Source organism: Falco cherrug, chromosome 1, assembly GCF_023634085.1.
Source record: "Falco cherrug isolate bFalChe1 chromosome 1, bFalChe1.pri, whole genome shotgun sequence".
Classification (NCBI taxonomy): Eukaryota; Metazoa; Chordata; class Aves; order Falconiformes; family Falconidae; genus Falco; species Falco cherrug.
In genome coordinates this window covers 58,397,655-58,418,899 of record NC_073697.1, presented here as the reverse complement: position 1 = coordinate 58,418,899, position 21,245 = coordinate 58,397,655, and the positions used below count along the sequence as shown (strand labels likewise).

The 21,245-nt window shown below is 41.3% G+C and overlaps 1 long non-coding RNA gene across 2 annotated transcripts in view; it reads right to left on the bottom strand.

Moving 5' to 3' along the window:
• The window catches only part of LOC114014253 (uncharacterized), a 49,628-nt gene extending 29,662 nt beyond the window's left edge, over positions 1–19,966 (bottom strand). Inside the window, exons 1-2 of one of the 2 annotated variants that reach the window (XR_003557674.2) lie at positions 19,831–19,966; positions 12,142–12,266 (exon numbers count right to left, since the gene is read on the bottom strand). This is a non-coding gene — a long non-coding RNA (uncharacterized LOC114014253). The remainder of the gene's footprint in view (positions 1–12,141; positions 12,267–19,830) is intronic. The other variant, XR_008730625.1, reaches the window with a different exon arrangement.
• Between the last annotated feature and the right edge of the window lie 1,279 nt (positions 19,967–21,245).

Below are 21,245 nucleotides of genomic sequence, written 5' to 3'. Positions count from 1 at the left end.
ACTGAATTTGTATTAAGCAGACACTTTGCCTAAAGGGAGATGTCTAGGTCTTAGTCTAAAAAAAGAAAAAAAATCACCCCAAAAAGAGAGAGTAAAAACAAAACAAAAAATGCTGAGCCAAGTAGCAAACGTGAAAGAACACTCCTTTTAAAGAATGGATCTGACATTACTTGTCCTTCCTGCTAGGCACCAGTTAGCTAAACAATTTGGAGATTGCCCATGTAAAAAAGTTCTGCTTAAATCATTATTCACCTCCACCTGCCAGCCAATAAATCCCTCTCAACTGTTTGCTAAGCCAGTAGTAATATGGCAGGGAGAACAGTTTTATTCTTGAAAGAGCCCTGATTGTGTCTCCCCATTCAGGTTCTGTTTTGCTGGAATACAAAAGGATTTACTGGGAGAGGAAGTGCCCATTTCATGCCTGCAGATCAGAATTCAAAGGCAAGATCTGACAGGCAGAGATACAATGGGCAGGCAAACATAATGATGAAAGTACTAATCACCTAATTTAGCAACAATTTCATTCACCTACCTCTCTGACCTGCCACACAACTTATGCCTTGGATTGTTATGAACAGGACACTCGCACATCTCTGTAGTGGTGCTTTATAGTGTGGTACAGTTCATATGTGGCACAGTTTTTAATTAATTGGTAGTTTTACTTAGGTAGTTTGATGCATTGTGATAATACCCAATAGACTTGGCTGTAGAAGGTTCACAGTTTTCTAACTCAAGCATCATACCTTTGTGTCAGTAGTTTTGGTAAGATAAAGCATACAAAAAAAAGGGACCATTTGCATGTCTAAATGCTACAGGATCCAATCTGGAATGATTACTTTTCATGACATCGTTTTCATTTGCAGTTTTGTAATTAACACTGATCAATGGATTTTCTCAAAATTAAAATGATCATTAAAAAGTTGAGGCTTAAAACCCAGACAAATACATGAAGTAAATTAAGATTAGCATGGCAATACTTTAAGCCTAGAAGGAGGATCCAAACCCTTAGATTCAGGCCAGCGTTAGTGTTGCATATGAGGATGTATTACAAAATCAATACAAAAAGATGGCTGTATGTCTAATACTGACCAAACAGAAGGGCGATATTATGCCGTTCACCTTGGTGCGAGCCTGAATAAGTGCAGGTACTCCCTATTTATGTCAGAATTAGGAGGCAGAAACATACTGTAATTCTGTATACACTATCCTCCTGATTTTCTGGAAGCGAAGAACTCCTCTTAAGTGAAAGAAAACAATTTTGTCCTTTTTTCTCCAAGGTAAAATGTCCCAAATATAATTTTAAGACATGAATTATGGTACTTGGCAGTTTCTCCCTATTCCGCTAACAGATTCTATCCCAGTGATATAAACTGTTTGCAAAGCAAGCAGGATTTGACTGGTTTTCTGTCCATCGTATGAAATGACCACTGGAATATTTGCATACATTATGACTTTATGACATAAACTTTTTAAGGTTTTTCTTTTCGGTAGATTCCCAAAAAGACCATTAGTTTTGATGACTAATCTGCAACTTCATTCCAGCAGGAGCCATGCTGTTCACAGGGTTTATTTGGCTCAAAACAGTCGTTAGGAGACTGTTTCCCCTCTTTCCCAGTGTTCCTCGGTAAGAAATATTTTGCAGAGGGAAACCCTGCCACCAGCTGTATCTTGCACTTGAAACCCACAAAGAACCAAGTTCAAACAAGGAGGATCAACCTTTTCAATGAGAAATCCAATTGGCCTACAGAATGCAATCCTACCATCCAGTCACATAGGTCCCGGTCCCACAATTATTTCTTAATTCTGTACCACAAGGAAAAAGTACCTAAACAAAAAAAACCCACAAAAATCCTCCAGAAAAGCTGTGTTTTTCCAATGATTTATTCCACTATTGTTCAAGGCTGCCTCCAGCTGGGAGGTAGCTGGCTGTAAAGTTTTGAACTCAGTGGGAGTGAGACATGATACACTTTCTAATACAAGCACCATCAATCATTTCAATCAAGCAGATATTTTTAGATTATTAAAGACTTTGGAAGTTACACTTTCTGAGTTTCAGTATTGCACCATATCTGGTAAATGGCTGTGCATTTTTGCTACTATATCAGACATTTAAATTTTTTTTTATTTAAAGATAGCGAGCCCTGCATTAATCAGCCATAGAAACTGATGAGAGTGGACAAAGTACATTTCAAAATAACATTGGTGATTAATCACAGTGAGTTGCCCAAAAGTCCAAGACCTGGAGCACAGAAAACTTCCACCAAATTAGAAGCTGCCATCCAACTGAAATGTAATTCTAAACTATCAGCAATTATTTTAAAGGAGTCAGTTTTAAGTATTACAGGAAAAAGGATTTCCTATTGGCTTTGACCTTAAAATGTTTGGTGTCTCTCTCATTTAAGCTAGAAATCCTCATACTTGAAAATGACCAGTAATTAACTTTCCTATATTTCTGTTTGTTTAATGAATGCAAAGACTCTGCTATGCTCTGTGGAATTATAAGTGGACATGTCTGTTCCAAAAAGTTTACATTAAGAAGGCAGCACAGAAAATACTGTATACAAACCAAAGCACTTTGTTGCTGTTCTAGGTCATTCTTCTTTTTTTCAGCCTGATTTCCTAAGGAATTCTGTTCTGTTTGCTTACGTGTCTGTTTAGAATATGTGACCCTTTCACCTCACCTCATCCCAATAGATTTGACCCTGGCAGTCAATACAAGAACGAAGCTGTTGGTAGCTGCTGAGAGGTGGAAGCCACCCAGAGGATCAAATCCCTCTCTGACCTCTTGTAGACAGAAAAATGCTGTGAGAATATCCCTCAGCATAACCCAGAGCATCCCAACAAAAAGATGGTTACAACTAGCCTCATCTCAGTAATGTCTTCAGTCAGGATTTACATGTTATAAATTGCTAGAGAATCACTCTTACAAATTACCAGAGAGATCAGTTCTTCAAGTTTCTCACCCTTATGGCTTTTCTGGTATCCAAAAAAGCCAGACTGAAGCTTTTCCCATGTGTTACAGTATTCAAGTCTTGATCTGTAGGAGCGTGCCAATGCATGTTCCTGCTACAGTCTTAGTGTAATCCTACCGAAATAATGATCGATGAGGAAGTCCTAATTCATTAGAAACCAGACACACCTGGATTCAGCATATGCCCAAACTACTTGTTTAGAGTAATTAATGATACCACACCTGCCAGGAAGAAGCACATGTTGGGAATAATAGGCAGAAGAAGAAGGATGGGCACTTCAACACAGAGGCCTTTTTGTGAGGATTTTGGAATATGCAGAAGATGGGAGGATTTTGAGTTTGGGCAGAGCAAAGGTTCACATGCGGGTGAGAGCAAATACAGTGCTGGGTGAAGAGGAAGAGAGAAGGTCCAAAATGGAGGTGGGAGAAGAGGTGTCCCAGAGTTCATGGGAGAACAAGACTGAACCTGATGGACAGCATGAGCAGGAGCCAGAATTGGACCTAAGAGAAGTAGACACAAGGGAGCAAGGGGTGGCAAGGGGTGTACCACACCTGCTGAAGGGCATTGGTTACTACCAAGTGGTATTCAAAGCCAAAGTTAGAGCAGAGGCATGAAATGGGATTCACATGGTTATCTCTCTGTAAAGCCTGGTTCATCATTCCTGTTCTAGGGTAGGAAAATGAAGTTTTGAACTGCTGATTAGAGGGATGAGACTGAATAACTTTTAAAGTTAGGTAAGACAGATCTCATATTGGATTTCGAAGGAAATCTCATATTTCGAAGGAAACACACCACATACACCCACCCCCTCACCCACCCCAGACGAAGAATAAGCAAGCTTCAACAATAACCTCCATGTGTAGGAGAGGAGAAAGACTGGATGTGACATGGAAGCTGAACAAAGCAAATGGAGTGGAGAGCAGAATTTTGCCAGAAATGGAACCAGCAGGCAAAACTCAGGGTCAGTTTTCATTCTGTCAGTACTTAGCACAAGCGTTCACAGGGAAACATGTCAAAGAGACCACTGGAAATGCAAGACCTAAGAAGAGTACAGGGAGCAAAAAAAGCTGCACTTGTCTGGCAGACTCTTTCCTCCTTTTTATCTAAGACAGACCACCGCGGTAAATTATTTCTCAGGAGAAACCAAGAAGCTTTAAAGGGTCAGATTCTCTAAATGTCATAAGTCAGAAGCCATCCTCATATTTCCATTATGCAGTCATTCTTGCAATGCCATGCCACACTGATGGGCAAAATTAACTGGATGAAAAGATGGTGTCATCTAAAACATTACCACATGTGACTCAGCACTTCTTATATACTTAGTAAAACAAATGCTAGTAATTCAGTGGCTCTATAGTAAATACCCTCTGCCCAGAGAGAACATTCAGCAAGGTCAGAAAAAATACTTGGTGAATAGGACTTAGGACTTACTGTGGTGAATGAAGGCTGGCAAGCTGATTGTGAAAATTTAGTGTTTTCTTTTAAATTCAGCTTCTCAGTAACTATATATATATATGGGAAAATCTAGGGTTTTGTCTGTTTGAGTCTCACTATTAAAAAATAATGTGATGTTTCTGGGTAAGACTCTTTATGTTTCCCTCTTCTTTCGGAGAGGAATATAGCAGCGATTGATGCAATGCAAGTTTCCCAAACTGACTCACCCAATCTTCAATTTAATTTAGAAAAAAAAAAAAAATAGAGACAATAAAATAAGGCTTATATGTAAAATTAGAGTTTTGCACCCTCACCAATGTCATTTAGCGGAATATACTTTTCCCAAGCTCTAACATTACAGGCCAGGAACTTTAAACACTTTGCCAGTACCCACTGAAGTGAAGACATTCTGGTTTGCAAATGAGGGAGGCCTGCTTCCCTGTGCCAAGGACTTAACCTTCATTTTGTAAGACCTATATGTGTAGGAAATTTGCAACAAAAACGGCATAGAAAGCAGCAGATGTTTGTGAGAAGAAATTAAACAGGTGTCAAAACTAGCATCCCAGGAATGATAGGAAGACAAATGAAGAAAATATGGGATATGAGATGTGAACATCACAGATCTGTTTTCTGATAATGTATCACCTCCCCTTGCCAATTCTGTAAAGCCATGAGTATGATCTTCTGTTGTTAACTTCATTGATTTGTATGGCATCGGCTTTCCTGGTGCACAAATTTAAAATTGGTCAGCCAACATATGTATTCTTTCACAATGTATTGAAAAAACAGGTGAAAAAAGCTCACCCTTTTTTAATTTAAAGTATGCCCTGCCCTTTTCATCAGTGTTGCCCGTCAAATGCTGATGTCAAATGAGCTTCTAAGTCAACACAGGCCGAGTATAAAAAGTGTGACTAGAGCTGTTCCCAGAGAAAGGAGCAGCAGACCAGATGTGCATCACACCCTCTTGCCAAAATCCACCCCACGGTGGGAGGCATTGACTGTTGTTTCACACTGGTACACTTCCCAGCTTGTTGCTCCAAAAGAGAGAGCCTCTGCAATGCCACTCTACCTCTTGTAAAATAAAGTATCAGTTACGTTAACATTTTAAAGCAAAAGGCAAATATTTGTTGCAGCCTTCGGAGCGGAGTCCAATGCAATGAGTGATGTTATGTTTCACTGCCAACAAAGGCTGACACAGACAGCTTTGGATGTGTTTAAGGAATAATAGAAATTTGAGACTTTTTCTCGGCTCAAGCTCTTTTTTTAATAAAGTGTCACATCTCTTCCTTTACTTCTCACACAGATTTTTCTCATGAAAAATCCTTGCTTTTTGCTGATCAGAAAAACCCCACAGATCTGCTCCAGTACATAGGGTAACACTGCTGGATTTCAGTAGCAGAAGAGTAGGGAAAGGCAAAAAGGTAGTAGCGATTGCCATCGTGCATGACACATGTTGATAAGACTGTGGCACCCACCATGAAAATAAAGCAGGGACTAAAGGAAGTTTTACGGCCAGTGTTTGGCAATTGTAGCAGAGAAACAATGAACAGATCCGTGGGGGGAAAGTCTGTGGTGGTCCTCAATCTGTTTATAATATAGAATATTGTTGGGTCTTATTTACAGTGTGTACCAGAGGGGTCTTGTTGCCTTGCATAATTATGCCGGCAAAAGTTTCCAGTGTAGATGCTGTTTTATCACAGTACGTGCTCAGATGAGCATGGCATCCCACCAAAAACTGTGAGAAGGCATAAGAGCTTTTCTAGCTGCATCTGTATAAGCTGCTTTAGCCACATGCCACCAGAATGATACAGTGTAAAATGGTCTGAAAGCCTTGTTTCTCTCGTTGTCAAGGGAAGCCAAGGATGCAGGTACAGAGAGGCAAGTAGGGTAGAGGAGTTTCATGTGCATGTGGGACACACAGTGAAGTACTCATGCGTACACTTTTGCAGTGCCTCCATCTTGAAACTATACAGGTGATCATGAGCAGATAATTCAGATAATTCAAGGAAACACATTTAAAATTTAAATCCAATATTCTCGACAAGTCTTTTTTTCAGTAATTTCTGACAATGATTCAAAGGCTGAAGCCTCCTTCAGTTAAAACAGCATCTTGAAAAGGCAAAACCTCTCATCACTCATCTTCTGAACTTACTTTATTTTCCTTGCAAATGTATTGTATCAAGTCAAAATCTCTTTTTTTCTGTAATCCCTTCAGACCTCATAACCAAGAGATTAGGTTCCTCTGACATGGGAGCTCTTCTATAGACCTCAGTGAACAGTGAATTGGCCACTGTGAATATAACCTGTGAGGAAGCAGCTCATTAGCACCTCTTTCATCGTTAACCTCTTTGCATAACCCTACTCCTCCTTTCAGGTGAACATGCACACTACATTTTATACATACTTTCAAAACAGACTTTAATTTAAAACTGTTCAAAACAAACTTTTCAACAGACTTCAATTTAAAACTGAAAAATCTAAGTCATAATTACATCTATTTCAGCTGTGATAAAAAAAACATCTCTATCCCAAAGCCTAGTTCTTATGGGCAGGACCTGAAACTGTGGGCATCCCTCAAGGAAGCGGACCCGGCTACTCAATTCCTGTTGCATTTGATTCTAATCACTTCACTAATATGGTTTTTTTTAAATGAAGGGAATGGTTATACAGTAAAAACATAAAGACTTGTACACATGATATTAGAAGCAGTTTCGTTTTCTCGGTTTCCATTTACTACAACATTGGATTTATTTAAGTATGTTCCATTAACTTCCCTTCATTTTAAAGGGAACTTGTAATGTCTTGGCCGTGATCACTAGAAAACACAATGTTCGCAAAAGGCTTTGTTGCTTCACCCAAGACCAGGGGGCTATAAAAGATTGATTATTAAATGGTATCTGGTTATACTTAAGGTGAGGTGTGTATATATATACATATACTCATCCTGGTACAGCCCAGAAGGCAGGCCTGCAAATGCAGAGTAAGTTCTAGAGAAAGTAAGTGGACCCATAGCTTCCACTTTATGTCTAGGGGATCTAGAGGATCCCACAGCCTAAAACATAACTGAGGTTTTCTAAAAGTAAATATGCAGTACATACATGAAAATCTACAAGCAAAACCTTTCCAACCTCTCCCACCCTATATGTAGAGCTGCACATTGTATCAAAACCAGATCTGATTCTTGGTTGCTGTTCACCTAAACCATAACCTTGCACCAACTGATGAATTTGAGAAACAGAGCAGTCTAGATCAGAGATCTGCAAGAGGACATATGGTGGCATCAGCATTATTTCTAAAACCAAAGGCATTTCCATAGATTTTCACAGTCAGCCCAGAAAATGAGGGTTTGGACAGGAAACTTGTTCTTTCACTGAGCGCCACCATGAAAATAAAATGTCAAGGACAGTGTGAAGGTTGCAGTCACACTTTTAGCAGTGCTTCTGTGGTAATCAATTAGCATGGATAGGAAGAGACCCCAGTACTATTTTCCTTTTCCAGTCTTCCTTCTGGTGTCACGCAGTGTCTGTATTTAATATATACCCTTCAGCTACATACGAAATTCAGAGAAAGTACCAAGCAGGGATTCAGATCTTCACCCCTCCAAGCACAGCTCCCAGCAGCTGGATGTCACTGACCTGGACGCTCACTGAGCAGACCTCCTCTCCACTCTCACAGCACTCACGCCCTGTCCCTAAAAAGGAGGCCACCAGACATGCCAAGCTTTGCTCTCAGTTGCAGCTGATACCAGGAAGGCAGGCAGGCTCTACCAAGAGCAGGGCAGAAGGACAGAGCTTGCACAGACAAAGAAACCAAAGCCTGTTTGCTTGCGTTGCTTCATCTGGTGGGCAAGATGCATACAGTCCTTTCCTCACTAGCATCTCTGGGAGCTAGTCACAGAAATTTTGGGAATGAAAGGGTGATAAATCCACATTCCAGCTGAATCACACATTAGGAAGAAAGAGCTTAAAATCCCCAAAACTATAATAGAGACCTCTCAATAAAGTAAAGCAAGCGATTTTGAACCAGAACATGCTTTCCATTCTCTTCCCAAAAGAATTCCATCTCTTTATCGAACACATGTTAGCCTTGGATATCAGAACTAATTCCCATCAAGGGCAGAACACAGCCAAATGCTGTATCCTGGCTGCAGTTCTTTTTGGACAATAGTGAGACATTTTATTACATTTTAATATCATTGTACAAATCAGCACCTGTTGCATGTGCATATTTTAAGGTTTATGAGTTTATTGTTTTATTGTGAAATTCCTGCTCTTTCTTTATTGAAAGCAGATAACTGTGAATTTTCACGCTCATTTTAAAAATACATACACTGGTTGTCACATTTTAGCACTTCAGATGCAAGCAGTTTCAGCTTCCTGCCTAAAAATCACCCTGCAGATTTCATCACCTTGCAATCCCATTTATAAGTTTAAAACACAGGCATCCAGTCCAGTGTGGCTGGCTGTTTTTCCTTACAGAGGTTTGAAAAGCCATTGAGCAATTCTCTGGAGATTTTCACTGAGAAATTGTGGTATATTTTTTCCTGTTATTTTTCCTTACATAAGGCAGTGCTTTCAACAAGAAGAGGCTTTAAGGATCCAGGTTTGATACCATCAGACAGAATTATTGCTGTAGAATTAATCAAGATCTGCCATTTTGTAAAGACGATCGGTTGTGATTTGTTCCTATTTTAAGATAAACTGACATCGGATTAGCATAATCTAATATTTTAAAATGTTAAACTGCTAGCTATTTTCACAATTTTCCACAATAAGGTTTAGGCATTTTGGGAAAATGAAGCCTATTTAATAGAAGGAGCTGAGCAGATCCACATTCTTGTTAAAAATAAAGGCAGAAAATCTGTTTTTCTGAAATGTATCATTGGACTGTTGACATGTCCTATGTGCCAATGGCAAAAATCACTATCCAACATGTAGACATGGTAAAAATAAATACATAAACCTTTGGCACTAGATGGGAAATGGCAACATCCAGTTTAATACCAAATTGCTAATACCAAAATACCAAGTAAGTCTTTACGAATGCTCCAAAATTGTCTTCAGCTCAAACCAAACAACATTCAGTTTATCTCAAAGGAGTGTTTTAAAGGAAATGAAGCTCAGTAGGAGAAGGCTAAGAAAAATGCTAACCTGTTCTCTTGTATCTTCTTTCTAAATTCAAATCAGCCTTACCACAATCAAAAAAATTGTAACGACACTTTTACAGAGACTGCTCATCACCTGTTTCTATCAATGGGCACGGTCTCTTGAGCAAAGCCTCTAGATGCAAATATCCCAACGGTACCAGCCAGCATTTAGGAGCTGCTGCTGTTGGGTGCATTGGCCTCCGTGTTACAATTTAGTCACAGACTGAAAGTATATTCCCACTGCACTTCTGATCTGAGCTAGGGCTGCTCTCAGCCTTCTCCCCAGCAGCAAACTGATGAAAAAAAAGGTAGGTGAAAAGCTCATGGTGAAAAAAAGTTGGCATCTATTTGCTGTTGCTTGGATAGTAATTGGCCAAGCTGAAAAGACCCAGGAGAGGGTATGACAGAATTTCAAACACATTAACTTATGAATGACTTGTGCTCTCCACCCAGGATAGCCCAGAAAAGAGAAGTAGTGAGGGAACCGTCCATGGCTGTCCTGAGATTTCCTGATGGCTCAGGGCCGCTGCAGCAGTACAAACCGTGACCCACCACGAAAGCACAGCCATCCACCTCCCACACTTTCCTGCACCCAAGAGTACAGGAGGAAGGAAAGGAGCAAATTGTGCTGTCACGAAGCCTTCTCACAGGCACCATGGCTGTCGCCTATGGGCCTGAGCTGCTTCACCAGTGTGGAAATTTAGGTTATTACAAGGTACATCCAACTTGCAGGCAGAAAGAGTGCATGCCCCTAGAATGAACTCTTGCCCTTTGGGGTGCTCTCAGATAGGACTGCCATCCATGGGGCACTTCTCTCTTTTTCTTTCTTTTTTTTCATGACTCTAGTTAGGGACTCAGCCATTTACTGTGAGGGCAAACAATAAAGATCACAAGAAGCTGTACAGGAAAACCAGAAGTCCTACACTTGAAAGGGAACAGTGCTGGCTGGCCCAAGCAGCCACTTAAAAATATAGTTGGGACAGGAAAGACACAGCATGTGAACAGACAGTCACAAATGGCTTTATTTAATGTGGAGGAAGAACCAAAACCAGAGACTTCTAAACCAGCCAGGTCAGACGTTCCCTTACGGAGAGGATCCCACTGCACGCCCCTGAGATAGCCGTGCCCGTGCAGAGCTGGCACTGCCCGCGCAGCCTTTACTGCCCAGGCGCAGCTCAGTGCCTGGCAAGGAGCAGCACGTGCGGCTGGGGCTGATGGGCTCTGCAGCAGGGCAGGGTGCAAGTGGCAGAGCTCCTGGAGGAAAAAAGAGCAGCTTTCTGTCACTAGGCACAGACAGTGAATCAGCTTACCCAAATCCAGTGCCTATTCCCAGTAAGAAACACATTCTTTTCTTCTGATTTTACAACCTGCCCGTTCTTCCGCAGGCATTCAAAAAAGAGAAAACTTGTGGGTGAATGGATGTGGTTTTGATTCTTAAGCTGGCCTTTGTCTCTGTAATTCCCTTGTTTCCTTTTCAGAAAGAAACATTTTCCCCACCTTATTTAAGACTGGAAACAGGGAGAACCCTCTTTTCAAACAATACTTTTGGCTGCAATACATGTATTTTGTAATTACTTTTGTTTTAAATGCTGTCCAGCTAATCTGGTTACATCCTCAGGCCATTTTCCCTGGGTTTAGCTCTGAAACAAATGATGATTTATTTTCTGGTTGTTACTTAAGTGCATATAGATGTGATCTTCGAAGGAGCCTCATTTGTCATTACTCAGGACATTCAGCAATCAGGCACAAGAAACTAATCAAAGTGACTAAATGATGTCAGCTGACTACAGTATTACTTTCCAAAACTTTAAAGCAGTGTTCTGCAGCTGTATGTAAGTAACCTTTCTAGTGGGAATTGATGTCTTCTAGGGTTTTGTGTTTTGGAGGAACATGTGTTCAGGGACCTCACCAGCTGCCTATGGAAAACCATTTTGCTCTTAAAGCAAAACCATATGTCAGGCCAAGGTAAGGGAAGCATTTGAAAAAGAGAAAAATGTCTTAAAAAGTGATGCTGAAAACTGTCAGAAAGCTAGCCATGCACCGCAGGAGGTGGTAGCGGATTAGAGTCCCCCCAGAGCTACAAGGAGGCAGGGCTCTCTGCAGAGGGATGAATTTCCATTTTTAACCTGTGAAGGCAGGAGGGGAAAAAATAGAGCTACAATTAGCAGCTTGGCAGAGGCTCTGTTTTGACTGAACAAAGCCCCACGGACTTTTAAGCCATGTGCCGGTTCTGTTTGCCCACAGACGGCTTCCCTCGGTGCTGCTGACATCAGCTCTTCACGCTCAGGTCTGGTCCCGCTCCCCAACAGCCAGTCGATGATGCTCCCCCAGGGCCCCCTTAGCCCCGGCGGGAGCCCTGCCCGACCAGCGGAGCACTGCCCAGACCTGGGACTGTGGGCTGCCAGGAGAAGGCTGAGAAACAGACATTAAGAGCTATAAAATGTTAATGATGACAAAGGAGAAGAGAAGAGACAAGAGGGGAGGTGTCCTTTCAAAGCCCCAGGTCCAGCAGGTTGTTAGTACAGCCCTGTGAAGCACAGCACTGAGCAGAGCGTCTGAGCTTGCAGCACCTACACAAAATAAACTCACCAGTGTGCAGGTGTTCTGAGTAAATGGCAGGGCTGGAGGAGGATCCATGCTGCTATAAATTCACAAAAGAGTTTGCAAAAGCACATGCAAGGTCTTCTCCATTCTCCCAAGCCTGCAACGTGGCCCTGCAAAAACCATATACATACAGATACTGTACACTCCACCTATTAACCATGCTCTTTGGTGATGCTCTTGCAGCAGTGAATGTGATAATTACCAGTGGTTAATTATAAGACAAGCAAGCCATGTAAGAATGTAATTTCCCACTGTGCAAAGGAGGCCAAATTAAGAAAAAGGCTGTTATGTCTGTCATATAAGTCATATGTATGTCAATGACAGAAGCAGAAATAAAAATAACTTGGCTACTGTATCTTTCTGAATACTTACAGAACGCCAGTCCTGTTAGAATAAAAAAATTAACAATAACAATAATAACAACATATCAATACTGCTTTTCAACCTGTCATCAAACAGTAACATGAAGGTGCTTCTGGACAGAGTATGAATGAGTACAATTTTCTGTGCTGAAGAAATATATCAGCATGGTAGTAAAAACAGGCATCTCCCACAGTAGCACTTGACTTCAAGACCCAGTACCCCCTCGGTATCCTTACTTCCGCAGCAGTTCATCCTAATGTCCATGTCCAGCTAGTCCCTTTCTCATCCTACACTCTGGCAGGCCAGCCTCCTCACCTGATTTCACAGTCTCTGTCTACACTGTTGTTTCTCTTCCAGCCTGTCTGGGTGCAAAGGACAGGGTAGTCACAAGAAAGATAGATGTGCATCACCTCTGACCATGCTACGGACCAAGCAGTGGGAAATGGCCATCGCCAAGTCCTTCTGGCACCATCCCCGTAGCCTGAACCTAGAGCATGCAATGCTGGGTCTGACCGGCGCAGCAAACTGTGGAGGCTCCAACACACCACAGAGATTTTCCTTGCTAAATTTTAACAAGTTTCTTCTGAGTATGAATAAATTGCAGTTTTTCAACTGTTTGTAACTTGGCAAAGCATGAGTGGATTTTCGCTAAAGGACCAAAAGCACATCCTTGACATAAAAGCAGCTCTTGCGCCAGAGAAAGCCCCCACTGCAGAGCTCCAAGGCACTTGAACTTCCCAAAGCAAAGGTCATCTAACCTTTTTTAGCCTTGGAAACCAGTGCATTGTTTACCCTTCGCTTTGTTCTCATAAACAGCAGAACTACTTTGACTGGTATTTTCAGAAACAAAAACCTGCCCAAGGCATGGAAAATTTGCCTAAACGAAGTTTTGGAAAAGTTGTGGAAAATGAAAACCAGAGGTTTACTGTGGGAAATAACGAGCAGCCTGGGTAACAGAGCTGCCAGCCTACCTAAAATCACAACGAAATGACTGATGGTGGGGTAACGGCACCTCTCCCTGCTGCGGGCGTCTGCTATACCCGCGCCCGAGCCCGCAGGCTCCCTGCACGTGTGAGCAGGGACTCACATGGGCAGGTTCTCCCAGGTCACCACGGGCCATAGCAACTGGGACACTTGCATTTGGCGGATGCTGGCTTGGGAGGCAAGTGTCACCCACAACAGATCAGCAGATGCTGGTGACACTAGGACTAGGCTGACGGGTTTCATTACCATGATTCTAATATTTCAAGCCAGCAGCATGAGGCCAGGAAGGAACTCATATGTCAATGAGGTTCCTGCACTTCCCTGTAGAAGACACTCTACGCCACAAGCAGCGCGTCCCGACACGACTTATAGACTAAATAGCTAAATCTCTTTCTTCCTCCAGATCTCTGCAGACTCTCAGGGCCATAATATACCCCATAATGTATTCCCGCAAAGCCTGCAATAATTCACTTGTCATAATACTCCAAGGATACAGGCCAACAAAAGCAGATTTGTGTTTCATCTTACATTCTGATCTCTGAAGTTATGCTAAAATAAACCAAATCGAAATGCAGAGACACTTTTTTTTGGAACCCGTTTATGGTTTATTATTACAATGAGCTAAACAGGCCTGGCAGAAACATGTGATTTACATAGAACAAGCATTCATGTGAGCCAAAAGACCACCTCCACCATTTAAAAGGATGAACAAAGATCAGGACAGTTCCAAGGGACGGCAGAGGGAAGGCGTGGACCTCAGAGAGTTAGCAAAACCCTTTAGGGGAGTAATAGAAGAACCCAACAGCACTGTCCTCTCTGTTTCCACAAAGGACACAGTTGGGTAGATTCATTCTCCTTTTCCCAGAAATAATCAGATCTTAGATTAAAGTCACATGCAGTAATATAAAAATCAGATCGCATCATGGAAAAGCATCTCTTCCATAACAAACAAAAGTGCACTTGTGAAAACATATGGGGGGAACAAGCTGGCATATCTGTTCCTGTCTACTTATTCTGGCAAAGAGGGGAAGAAACACAGTATTTATAATAATTTGTTCTTTATTATGGTGTTTTGCTTTGCATCCCAGATGATTACCATGGTTTTTACAAATTACCGATCTGCTGCTTTCCTACTTGCATCTACCTTCCCTCATACCTTCCTTTTAATCTGTGTTTCTTTCTTTCAGATACGTACTTCAACATCTCCATTTTTCCGCAATATATATTTTTTTTAGGGTTTTGGTTGGGGTTTTTTGGCACAAAGTTATTTTCAACCTGGAATTAACTTCAGCATGGAATTAATTTCATACTGGGAGTAGCGAATGAATGCGGCTGGACACGCATCTCTAACAAGTGCTGGAGAGGTGCTCTAGCCTGTTAGCAAGAAGTGTCTTCTGAACCAGCTGGAGGAGTTGCATTTACTTTTCTGTTTCAACAGGCAGTTTCATTCCTAATTCAGTGTGTTGCAATAGCCCCATAAACTAAACCTGAATTCATCTGACAATCAACAGAAGCAGCTGCCAAGGAGAGACATACGTCAAGGTTGACAAATAGACATGCATGGCATCTGTAAAAGTGTGGCAGGAAGGCAGCAAACCTCGTCTATCCATGGTGGCAGAAAACTTTTCATTCATTCTCATGGCAGGCTAGAAGAGTTGCCTGATAGGGCTATTTCCAGCCACAGTGTCTGAGAGTACCCATGAAATCACATTCACACAGAGGTATTTTTCCTCATCTTAAAAGTAGTGGCTGATTTATTGTCTAGATAGGGATGCAGGTCACAATTGGGATATTTACATCAAGTCCTCTTAGCACATGCAGAATGCGTGGGTGTATTTAATGCCTTTGTGTCTCTTAGGTTCCATTCATTCACAAAGGTTTGCCTGCTCCTCCCTGCAGCTGTAGCATTGTAAGGCATGAAGAAAATAATTTTTGAACATCATCAGGCGTTATTAACCCCATCAGATCCCAACATAATGTGAAGACATTACAGGGGCAAAATTTGCAGCTTTGTCATCACTGGTCTCCTTGATGGCATGCAGGAATTCTTTACACATGCCTTTCCCATTCCACAATTTAATAATAGCTGACATAATTAAATCCTATAGGTACTTTGTTCAGTGGCATGTTCTGCATAATGGAATTTACAACAAATACGAATATTACAAGATTTTGTAATTACAAAATTTTGTAATTAAGTTTTGTAAGCTGAACAACATCATGTGGATGAATTTTCTTTATCTGCCAAGATATTAGAGAGGTGCTTTTTCCTTACGCAGAGACGTAAAGGTGAAATTTAGAATTTTGGCTCAGGTACAAAGTAAGCTGGAGAAAGAAAGTAACATTCACATTCAAGGCAGATTTTTTATTGTAGTCAGTTACTGTTCTTTTTACAATCACACAGAATTATTTTTTTTCTTCACTATGTCCAGGGACTGTCTAGAATTCCAATACAGGAACAGCTACTGGCAGCATTATTTTTCTGGACTGATTTTGCATGCTTTTTGAAAATCTGACATACCTTTAATTAACATCTTCAGAGGAAGTTGGGGCATGGATCTCAGGACTTTGCACTGTTTCTCTATTTTTCCTGTTTACATTTAACAAGACTAAGAGCAACAAGGGATCTGTATCTAGTCGCTGGCTATTGTACATCTACAACATCTTAAGGATACAGAATAAAGTTTAGTGCTAAACAAGACATGTACATGGTCACTGGGCAGCACGTCATGTCATATGACATGTATTATGAGTATAGTTAAGAATTTATTTGTTGCCACAGAAGCACCTCCACCACAGGCTCATATTAGGGTGCAGAAAATTTTAGGGGACAGTTCTGAAGAAGCTGGCTCTCATTAAAGTAGCTTCATGGGATTCAGGGGTAGTCTTGCAACTGCTGAGTCTCAGACTCTTAGTAAACATGATGGAGGACACTGACAACCATTTCTGGTTTAGATTTATGCATGCTCGTTATTCCAGCAAGTTTGTCCTGAAAATTATTATGGTTATCCTTCCATCTATGGGGCTTTAGGCTCTTTGAGTAGGTTTGGAAAAAGATGCACAATACTCTCTCACACAATGTGTGTCTCTTATCTTGAAAGGTATCACCCTGTTACTGACACATTTTAACTAGTAGTTCTTACTCAATACATTTAAAATGCATTATGGCAACTTAAGGTCTCAAAATACATTTTCTTTGTTCTTCATCCATGCTGTCCTTAAGACAGCAAGTCATGGCAAGAATCCACTTTACAACGCAAGAACTGTAGCATGTTCTTCCTAGATATCCTCAATAGACCTTCTTAACAAGTAAAACCCAAAAGCTTCCTCTAACTTCCAAAACTTTCTTATGGGTAGTAATACATGAAACAGTTCATTGCTGGTTTAGTCAGGTCAGTTTTGCACAATTAAGAGCTACCTGAAAGAAACAAGATTTTATGTACAAATCAAAAAAATATGCATACATATGCGTGTGTCTATATACAAGTATGCATACACCCCCCCACTAAAAACATGCCACTTCTGCAAGATGGTTTTCACAACAAGACCTCACATAATCATCTGCCACTGGATCTAGATCCTAAGAAAAGGTTCGGAGCACTGTCCTCACAGATTAAAAATGCCCGAGAAGAAACATCTGTTTTACTGCAAAGGAAGTCCAAATGCAATAGTTTATACCCTGCCCAGAATACTGCTGCTGGTTAGGATTTAATGGGTATTGTGGCACAAAAGAAGAAAATCTTCTTCATTTTCCACACCATTATGAAATAGTAAAAATCTTCGGAGGCAGATCAGGGCTTGTAGGAATAGAAGCAATTCCATCCTGTCACGAAAGCTACAGTTGCACAGGTTAAGCTTGAACTGGGTAAAACTGTGTAAAACTGCATTTCTAAATATATTGTTGCAAAGCCAGCACAGGTTTCTCATAAAAAATCCATACAACAGTGGGAAGAAATCTTCCAGCAAAATGTTGTAACAGAGGGGCCACAATGACATTTTCATTACAATTACATTAAGAAAGTAATAATGTAGGCAAGACATAAAAAAGAAGCAATGACTGAATCAAGCAGTCACTGTAAATCATCAGCAAGGTTTCTTTTCATACAGCTTCAGGCAGAAAAGACTGAGCCTATCTGGAGATCACAGGAATCAGAAGGCTGCGGTTTCTGTGTTGTTATCACACACAATTGCTAATCAGACAGTAAACATATTCTGTACTGAAAATCTCACTCCGCCCAAAACTTGCTCACAACTTGAAAGCTTTCTTGAACAGTCCCTAGGCTTAGCAATGTATCCATCTGCACCTGAAAAAATTATTTTTCTTCAATCGATTCAGAACCAGGTTGTATTTTTAAGAAGATGCAACTTAGAGTGACACTGACACCAGGTACCTCCAGGCTCACTTGATGTGATGCACAGGTTAGTAATGCCTCCTACCTCTACGCAGCAGAAGAGGTAACTGGCCGTAGAGTACGTGAGAAAAAAAGCAAGCTTAAGAACAACTCTTCTGCCCTAAAACACAACTACAGCTGTCACCGTACGGGTCAATATTTCAGAGTAAGTACCACACAGTGCCTCACAGAGAGATTGATCAGGGAGACATTAAACATGAGACTATCCTGAGGTTGTACCCTGACCTCAGCTCTTCACTGGTGAGAAGAAAGCCCAAGGAGGAGCCACTGGAGAATTATCTCCAAGATGTTTTCAATGCAGTTCAGATTTAGTCTGCGATTACCTGAAGTTCAGACCTAGTGAGAATCACCAATCCCAGGCTGTGCTTTTGAGGTGCTATTTATTCTCCTGTGCTAAATTACAGCCGGTCAATAGCTGTCTCCTGGGGGAAAGAAGGATCCCTGCAGAGGTGCCAGAGATACACATCCCTCCTGCGGGGCGGCAGCCACAGCAGGGAAGGTGCAAGATGGCCTCCTCTGCCCTCACACTCCTCCCCAGCACCACCTATTCTATTTCTGAATGGGAAGGCAATTTATGATGCTAAATTAGCTGTTTTATAGGGCTACCTCAGAACTGCACTCTCTGACTGAAGGATAAGGACCATTAGTATGTGTTGTCACTGACTCATAATTACGTCACAAGTCTGCCAGGTTTAAAGACCTTCCTAACTCTGGAGTCATGCAGCATCTAAGAATTTCAGATTTTGTTACAAAATGGAAGTCTCTAAACCTCACGGTGGAGAGTACTCTTTTCAAAAGTTCAGGAAGAGAAAGCAAATTTTGAAAACCTTTCAAAAATCATCTTGCATCAATCGATCTTCAAATATCTGACGGTCAGAATATAATACCTGAAACTTCTTAGGATCTTAAAATTGCTTTAAGACTATTTACATGTGACTTTCATGTGTTAATATAAATTTTATTAACAATTATCAATACAGAGTGGAAATATATACTTGCTTTTTAAAAACAGCCACTGGGACATATATGCAGCAATGCATAGATAACAAAGCAGCACAATCATTTAGGTAGAAATTCAAGACGCAGAGTAAATTGGATGTCTCTATACTCATTCCTTAGACTCCCCCTTTCTGGCCTAATAACCTTCCGGTTTTCCCGACAATGTTCCTGTCAAAGGTCACAGTCTGATCCTTAAGTACTGAATACTGCACATGTACCTAGTAAGAATCAAGAGTTTAGAAATATGGAACTTCTTCAGAAATCTTCGTGTTTGACAAGCCATATACTTTTTATCCTCAGGAATGTGCTTTTCTCCCAGAGGGAGGTGCATGCATTGTGATATAAAATCAATACACTGAGTGTGAACTTTGTGCTGTTTCCAAAGGGGATTTTAGCCTGCAAAATATACATATGTATTTATGCGCAAAACAGTGACCTACCTAGTTATGCTATATACAATGAGTACACATAATTTTGACAACTAATGTATGTATTGAGTTGCAGCCATCTATACAAACCAAACTGTAGCTGCATCAGCGAAGCAGCAGAACAGTAGCCATAAAGGACAAATTCTCCTCTTAAGGCTGAACTGTGTTGAGGAGATTGGGACACAATTTTAGGTGAATCTGCATATACTTCTTCATACTTTGGTAGGAGGTTTTAGGCATTATTCTTCATAATAAAGACTTCCAATCTGCACCAGTTTTGTCCTAGTGAAGTAAGAACGGAGGATGTTCCTATCTTGGGAAATATCATATCTGATGTTCACTGCACATGCACAAGCATCCCAACTACAACAGCTTCAACAGCTTTTGTTTCTATTGACACAGAACCAACCTTCCACAAAACTTCCGCTAGATTTGCCCAAAACTCAGAGACCAGCTTCAGCCGAAGGATACAAACCCACAGCACTCACCGTTTTTTAGGGTGGCATAACTCTTGACAAAAAGTTTATTTCCATTTTCCTCTGAGGGAAAAAAAGGAAAGGCTGACCCAACAGCGTATTTACTATTTTACATAAACAAAAAATAAACTCAAATGTCTAATTGTTTTCCTTGGGCCCTGTCCAAAGTGTTACACAAGTGCTTACACAGCAAACCCACCCCCTCAGCCAGAGCATCCTCTCTGGCTGAACCATGGAGTTTTTCTGACACCTAGTGGAGTGTAACTGTGGGGATTTTTCTTCATAACTAACAGCACGTTTAGACTCAAGTTACTTCCTCCTAGAACTTTTTGGCAGGATGAGGCCTTTGAAAAAGCAAATTGTATAGGATAACACCTGCCAGCCCCCAGGTTTCCCCCTGAAGAATGCATCTGCTGCAACATGTACTGAAGACGCACGAGGCACAGCATAAATCCAGAAGATGCAAGGGGTCATTATACAGGCTTTGTTAATGCTCTCTTGCCAAATGCAAGCTTTAAGATGGCTTGTAGGCTTCCCCTCTCACCTTTAAGAGCAGCTGCAGCAAGTCACTACAAGCGCTGCACTTAAAGAGCTGTGCTATTGCTCCGGAGAACTTTTCTCAGCTGCTGCTGGATGGTTGAGAGGAAGGCACAAATCCTTCCCAGAACTGGCTCCATGTGAGTTCTAGGCCCTCCAAATAAAGTGCAAGTGTTGCAAAGAAGTCGAGTGGGTTTTCCTTTCTCCTGGAAGCACATCTTATGGCAGCATCTGGTCATTTTAAAATAGTACAGTTAGTTATTCCTTGGGTTCTTAAAGCTCAGACATTTTAAAAAAATGAACTATTGAAATGCAGCCCACTTGAAGTTCTTGGATTAATTCACTGTAACAACAATAGTTGTATGGGGAATGTGGAAATGACCACAAAGAAATTCTTCATCTTTAAGATTTAACATCCTGTATTCCACTCGTTTTTCATCATTTGGACCCAGCGCCTTTGGTGGGACTATGCATACATGAGTAAGCAATGCTGCACTATGAGAGCCAGCCTGTAAAACAAAATAGCTGGTGCTGAGGATACAACATCCATACAGCCCCCCGTTCAAGGGGGAGGCCACCTAGAGAAGCTCTAGCAGCCCAGCTGCATGGACAGGACAGGCGCCAGTGGCTGCAGCACAAGTAGTGCTCCCCTGGTGCACACCTTCCCATTCCTTCTCCTCAGAGGGATGCAGTTCACATACTCTGAGTCTAAAACTGTAATGTAGCTGTATTTTAGTCTAGCTTTGTCATGCATGAGCACTTTTCTTCCCTGAACATCACTCATCTGCTTGTAACGTGCCAGGAGGCTGAGCCAGCTGTGTTCCTGTGCACTGCCTGCCTGCCTCTGGTCACACAAGGCACTAGCAGCTGCACAGCCATCTCATCCACAT